This window comes from Octopus bimaculoides, chromosome 11 (genome assembly GCF_001194135.2).
Source record: "Octopus bimaculoides isolate UCB-OBI-ISO-001 chromosome 11, ASM119413v2, whole genome shotgun sequence".
Lineage (NCBI taxonomy): Eukaryota > Metazoa > Mollusca > Cephalopoda > Octopoda > Octopodidae > Octopus > Octopus bimaculoides.
The window spans coordinates 76,922,645-76,930,144 of NC_068991.1; the positions used below are offsets into that span (position 1 = coordinate 76,922,645).

Consider the following 7,500-nt stretch of genomic DNA (forward strand, 5'->3'; position numbering starts at 1 on the left):
TATATATATATATATATATCCAACAGGTTTCTTTCAGTTTCCATCTACCAAATCCACTCACAAGGCTTTGGTCGGCCTGAGGCTATAGTAGAAGACACTTGCCCAGGGTGCCACACAGTGGGACTGAACCCGGAACCATGAAGTTGGGATGCAAGCTTCTTACTGCACAGCCACTCATGTGCCTTATTTATAAGTCTGGTATTTATTTTATGAGTCTCTTTTGCTGAACTGCTTAGTAATGTGGATGTTAACAAACCAAAACCAATTGTCACGTGGTAGTTGGAGACTAACACAAAGACACACATACAATGGGATTCCACACAATTTCCGTCAACCAAATTCACTCCTGATGTGTGCATGTCTCTGTCTTGACATTGTGTGACGGCCACGACAAGCACCACCATTGAACAAACAATGCTGTTTGCTTCCGATCTCTTGCCCTGAAAATATGTCAGACCATAAGGAAAATAGATGAAGTTTGGTGGCAGGAAGGACATTTCACTGTAGAAAACCTGCCTCAACAAATTCTGCCTGAGTCATGCAAGCATGGAAAAGTAGAATGTTAAGATGATGGAAGTTATATTTGTTACAACATATAATATTTTGCACTTCTAACTATTAGTAAAAGGAGACTCTCAGCCAGGGATGGCCAAGTTGTTTGATAAGAAGAAACATGTATGATAATTTTTCCTTCAAGAGCTGCAATACATATTTTAAAAATTATATTTATAAATCTGAGAAAATAAAGCTGTGTAGATTTACTTGCTATAGTGGATTGATATATATCTGCTCACTGAAGGCGTTTATTAAATCTTTATTTTGCAGTTAATACTTTAAAATCCGGCTTGTAGGATGTAAAAGCAGCTTTAGGAAAAATAACACCAAAACCCAGTATTAGCTTGGGAAGTGAAGTTTAGCCACTGTTGCTCTATGCAGTCATTTGAGTTACTAGAAACAACAGTTAACTCCCTCTGATGTCGAAGGTGTAAAAAAAAAACAAAAAAAAAATACAGAACATTTCACAGTGTAGTCACAGATATGTGAAAAATATTAACAGACAAAAACAAAATGGTTGTATTTTGGAAAACCTTTGTTCTCAGGACTACATGCTCAGAGCAGACTTGCAGTTAAACAACAACAACAACAACAACAACAACAACCAGTCACTGCACTGGTGATCTGTCTGATGTTAGATGTATTATTATGTACAAGACATCAAGGAAGCAACTGCTGATAATGACCCATTCCACACTGCTGAAATACAGCCTATCATTATAAACAGTAATAATAATGTTGTCATTGACTACCCTACAGGTCAACTCTGACCAAGCAGTTCTATGAGCTAAGTTGTACAAGCAGCAAACATCTTGTCATTTTTATTTCAGGCAGTACTTCTAAGACCACATTATCTAATGTTATTCGTTAACATTCAGATTCCTCTGTCAAATGTAATCCTTATTTATTCACATTATTTTGACATAATCCTGCATTATCTCATAGCTTTGAGATTTCAATGATATGATTATTTATCTTCAGAATGACATTGTAGGGTAGGGTGTGAGAGGCCAGATCTGGCCAGTTTGAACAAAAAAAAACAAGTAGAATATTTGGGCTGGATATGGCCAGTTAAAAAATTTTTTTTTTTATTAGAGAATAGATTTTTTTATAAGAGAATAGATCTTTTGTAAGAGAATAGATTTGAGGGAGATTTAGTTCTTAATTCTAGCAGGTTGAGTAACTGCATAGAAGTTCAGTTGTTTTGTTAACTAACAATGATGTGTTTGGACACCAGTTCACATGGCAAAGGCTATTTAAAACTGGTTCGAAGAGCACAGATAGATTGCCCTTACACAATTACTGGATCTCAATATAATAGAATATTTATGGTGCCTTTTAGAGTAGCAAGTGAGGAACCACTTTCCTCTGCCATCACCTCTGAAAGAGCTTGAAGAACTTGAAGAATGGCTTAAAATCTGGAGAATGATTGTGGCCTCACCAAAATTTGGATTGTGGTTTCCATCAAGTCTAAGACATGGAGGTACTTATTTTCACCATCATTGTCATGTTGTTTGAATACATAGAGGTTTGAGAGAAATTTAGCTGCTATTTTTTGCAGGTCAAGTGAGCACATAAATCAAGTGGCTACTGAGGTGTTCTCTGTGGCATTGCACTTTTATAAAAAATTCTGAAATTTAATGTTTGTGGATTATTGAACCATTGATGGCTTTTAGATAGTCACTTGCATTATGATGTTTTTTTTACTCATATTAGCATTGCCAATGAAAGACAAGGGGCTGGGGGAACCATCATTGTCATCATATGATATCTGTTATCCATGCTGGCATGGGTTGGACAGCTAAGCAAGTTCCAATGAGCTAGAGGACTGTGTTGAGCTCCAATGTCTGTTTTGACATGATTTTTACAGCTGAATGTGCTTCCTAATGCCAACCACTTTACAGAATGTGCCAGGTACCTTTTTTGAAACACCAGTCCCAGGGAGATCACCAAATAACTAACAAAACAAAACAAAAGACCCCTTCATCCGAATGAGGTTGTAGTAGAGAGGGAGGTTGCTTAATGCCAAGTATTGAAGGGCTAAACTATGACAGAAGGACAAACACAAGTATTTTGCTGTAGAGAAGACACACGATTACCTTGCATTATATATTGGTGGCTGGGAGGAGCTGGGAAGATGTCAATGATGGTGGTGCAAGGTATCATAGATACAAGATACAAGAAGGTGAGTATAAGAGAGAATATGGACAAAGAGTCAAGAAAGGATGCTGGATACGTTTGGCAGAGTGTGATATTTTTGTATGGTATAATACACTTGTGGACCATGAGCAAATGTAAAGAAAACAAAAGATGCTCTTCCCTGATATAGAAGTTAAATCGTGGAGCATTGGTTCGTAAGTTCTTTATAAAATACATGGTTTTACAATAGGGATTTATAACATACTCAAAAATTCATACTATAAGTTGGTTTCAAATTCCAATCAGAGTCGAATCCAGTTTCACTGATACCACTCATTAATGTAACTGAAAATGCATGATCATCACAACTTCTCAATTTCATCTAAGTCCAATAAAGCTGAGACTTCATGTCTGTAAAAGAAAGAAAGAAAACACCGAAATCATTAAGATGCCACTTTGAATCAAGAAGACAGTCAGACCATGAGATTAAATCTGAAGAACAATCTCGATATATACACTACACACGTATACATCCATACTCGTACGCATGCACACATATGTGTTCCATTCAGTCGTCATCATGCAGCAGCTTTATAACATCAAAGGAACATAATTGACTGGGGTGATGGGAGAAAATGGGAGAGGTGGGTGGAGGAAATGAAGACCAGTTAAATAAAAGTCACAAGATCACTGACCTTCTTCATCAGACGATAACAGTCCTGTAATTTGAAACTATTATCTCTCTATTTCTTTTTTTTTATTATGATTCTTTCTCTCTTTCAATTTTGGTTTCCAATTTTGCTTCTTTAGGTGAAGGAAACTATTGGCAATATCACCACTGGCATCGGTTTCATCATCACCATCCTTGTCATTATCATGATTGTCAATCAGTGCTGTTGTTATCATAATAGGAAATGCATAAACATCACAAGTTCCCAAAGGCATTCTTCAAAAATCAGTCAAGATTTTCTTCAACACCAGTATCATCACAATCACCATTGTCACCAAATCACCAAACTATCACATACTGTAAACTATGGAAGCCTGTACATGGTCACCTGAATAGCAAGAAATGGTACCCAAATTTTCTTCAAATCACATGCTAATTTCTGATATAAGAATGCACTGGATTGGATTAAAGAATTCCCTCTCCTTTTTTTTTTTCACCTCATTGTTTACTGAGTCAATGGAATATTTTCAATTCACTATGTTACATGAGACCCTGCAATATCTGTATTTAGTATGCTGAACTATCTCCAAAGTTATTTGAATAATTGCAAATACACATAACCAGTGTCATTACCATTCCTACTATTTCTGTTTATATTTCTAGTGATTACTCTTAGTTTGGCAAACTGTGGAGAATATTCTTTGCTGAGAAGGTGTAATAAGGCTGAAACATGTTTGTTGTTTTCAGAATTTAACTATGAACCCTCAGCCCACCCTCATATTGTTAAGTGACCAGCGATAGGAAGGGCCCCCCCCCCTGTAAAAACCAAAAATGTTTCTGTACGTCTGTCTAGGATTTCCCAGTGAGTCAATGGGTACAAAAAGCAAGTGTTTTTCTTTTAATATTAGGATGATATTTTTCTCTATCTTTGTGGTATTTACTCCACTGAACCGGAAAAAGCTTATGCACTAGAAATAAATGATAATATAATACTGAGTTAGTAGCGTGAAGGAAACTTTAGTTTACATAACAATTATGATTAAACTTTGTTTCTTAAGAAAATTCCTGTGATAAGTTTACAGAGAAAGAGTGAGACAAGTCAAAGAAAATGGATTTAGAAGTTTTCTTCCTTTCTGGGGCTCACTGAAAATCAAAGTATAAATCTGGTCGGAAGTTCAAAAGTAAAAGAACTTTAACAGGTGTTAAGCCGAATGTAACTAAGAAAGCCATCCACCATTTTGCACTAAATTTTCGCGTCTCCACTTTTTCAATTCCAACCCTCTGAGGTCATGATTGTTTTCACTCCTCCGGTATCTGCTCAATACATACAATCAATATTCCTCTTCTACAAATTGGTAACTTTTTACCAATGTGAGAAACCACACACATATTATAAACAGGATGTAACTAAATTTCTACAGCTATCAGATTGAAAGACTTCATGTTCAATAAAAATAAATCGACAGTTTATTGTTTTAAAAGCAGGATTTCCTCTATAATTAAGGAAATGAGGACAATGAAAATAAATAAGACTGCTGATAATAGATGAGGACACAACTAGCTTGGATACGAATAAGAGTCTGCGGCTAAATTTCTTTTCCTATTTGAACCTTTTGCTTTTGCATTGCGTGAACGTCACACACCAATTTCTCAACTTCTGTGAATTTCTTTAAAATAAAACTCAATGAAAATTGGAAGTGAACAAATAAAAAATATATATCAGTGAAAAATTTTAAGAAGCGGTTTATAAGAAATATGTTTTGAATATGGCAAGAAACAAACTTCGCTCGACAGCTTGCTTTCAGAATGGCAGCAAAGAAGTTGTGCTGGAAGCAACGTCAAAGAACATAGCAAAGAAAAACAGAATGCCGAAGCAATAGAGAAGGATGGAGAAAAGAAACGTGGACATCAAGTAGCAGAGAGGGATATAGACGACAAAAACATGCAAGGATGAAGCAGTAGAGAAGGATTGAAAAGAAGAAAAAGATGAACTGAGTAAACGAACAAATTTAACATGTTTCATGAACTTAAAATGACAAAGACAGTTATCGTCACGTTTTCTGGTGTTCAAGAAAGAAAGAAAAATATCATAAAATGGTAAAGAACTGAGATCCGTTGAAATATAATTCAAACAGACCTTTAAAATCTCTGCCATATTGGACAGTGAGTTAAAGAAAATGTGTAATTTCGAAAACGGAAAGACACCCATGTTACATCATGTTCAAACTCATTTATATATTGGCAAACAAATTAGTAATGGTAAAAATAATAAGACTCTCTCCAGCGATATCGGCAATTGTGAAAATGTGAACCGCTATTCTGTCACCTGTCCAGGTAAAAGGAAGTGGGGAAGTTTGGAGTATAAAATCTGATATTAATGATGGAGAAATCCAGATATAATATAATCCGATTATAACTTTTCGGATTGTTAATTAGCTTCATCTTTCAAAGAAACGAATTCTGTTTTAACATATATACATAAAACACCTACACGAATTTTCATCTGACTCTATGAAGTTAATAGTTTGAAAAATTTATAATCGTATTAAGAATCTCAGACATTTAGACATTTATGTAATCCGTTTATGAAAGACAAGTTTTCATGTGTGGAAGAGGCGACTGAAATGCTTCAAATAGAATATGGAAATCCGAAGAAGAAGATGAACGATATATATATATAAATATAAAGTAGCTTTTCATGCCAGTAACTTCAGAGAAAAGGAAGACATTTGAACGGCATTACAAAGGTAAGCCTCCCTCGCATCAATTACAAAGGATAACGAATGAGTCTGGCAATATCCAGTTAATTATCAGTGACCTCATGAGAGAACAATCAAGCTCTAACCGATAATTATCAGGAGACAGATTTAGAATCCACCCCATTTCTGCATTGAAGAAGGGAAGTGATGTCTCTCTTGGAAATAATCTTCATTTATCCCACAGTAAATACCTGTTGAAAGACCCAGTTACGAAGGTAAGCCAATGAAAGTTACTCTATTCTTGGTCAGAATGGTGAATTATCAGGTTAATTGTTGAGTCATATATCAGTTTTATGGCATCCAATATGGATTTGATTTTTCTATCTGGTCATCTGTAGACATCAAAGACAACAAAGTATAACTTAGGAGCCATACGGTTGTTCGAACCGCTAGAAATAGCAACCAAATTTCCCTCAAATAGCACATATTAAAACAAGCCAGTGAAGGACATTGGGTATGTAGTAATGGTTAATGTATTTTTTGGATTTTCATTTCCAGGTCAAGATGTAAATATTAGCCATAATTTTAAATAATCTTTAACAGAAATTATAGACAAGATTGTCAAGTTCTATATTTAAGAGATGAGGAATTATGTACATTATTTACATTATTTTCTACATTTGATGGATATTTATCCTCATCTTGTTTGTTGTTAACACAACATTTCGGCTGATACATCCTCCAGCCTTCTTCAGGTGTCTTGGGGAAATTTCGAACCTCAGTTCTCATTCCTAAGGTATTTTTCAATGTTGTTATTATTATTCAGGTCACTGCTTGGAATCGAACTCGGAATCTTGGGGTTAGTAACCCGCACTCTTAACCACTATGCCTACAGGCATATGGCATAGTGGTTAAGAGTGCGAGCTACTAACCCCAAGATTCTAAGTTCGATTCCAGGCAGTGACCTGAATAATAATAATAATAATAATCATAATAATAATAATAATAATAATAATAATAATAACAACATTGAAAAATACCTTAGAAATGAGAACCCAGGTTCGAAATTTCCCCAAGACACCTGATGAAAGCTGGAGGATATATCAGCCAAAACGTTGTGTTAACAACAAACAAGATGAGGACAAAATATCTGCCAAATGTAGAAAATAATGTAAAGATTGTCAAGGTTGGAATATATGATCATGCGTCTGTTCAATGACAAATGTTCAAACTCATGGATGATCTTTCAGTTTATGATCCCTACAACGAACCCATGGATTTCAGTGGAAATCGGCATAAGAAAATGAAAAGGCATTCCGCTCCAATAGAGTCGGAAATTATCTGGTGCACCAAAAAAAATAATAATAAAATAAATAAATAAAATGGTAATTTTTCCGGATCTGTATGTTCTAACTATCGTTGAATAAAGATCTCCCA

The 7,500-nt window shown here is 35.2% G+C and overlaps 1 long non-coding RNA gene across 1 annotated transcript in view; it reads right to left on the reverse strand.

Annotated features, from left to right (window-relative positions):
* Positions 1 to 32: 32 nt before the first annotated feature.
* Positions 33 to 7,500, reverse strand: part of LOC128249039 (uncharacterized) — an 11,279-nt gene continuing 3,811 nt past the window's right edge. Inside the window, exon 3 of the long non-coding RNA XR_008265139.1 lies at positions 33 to 3,105. This is a non-coding gene — a long non-coding RNA (uncharacterized LOC128249039). The remainder of the gene's footprint in view (positions 3,106 to 7,500) is intronic.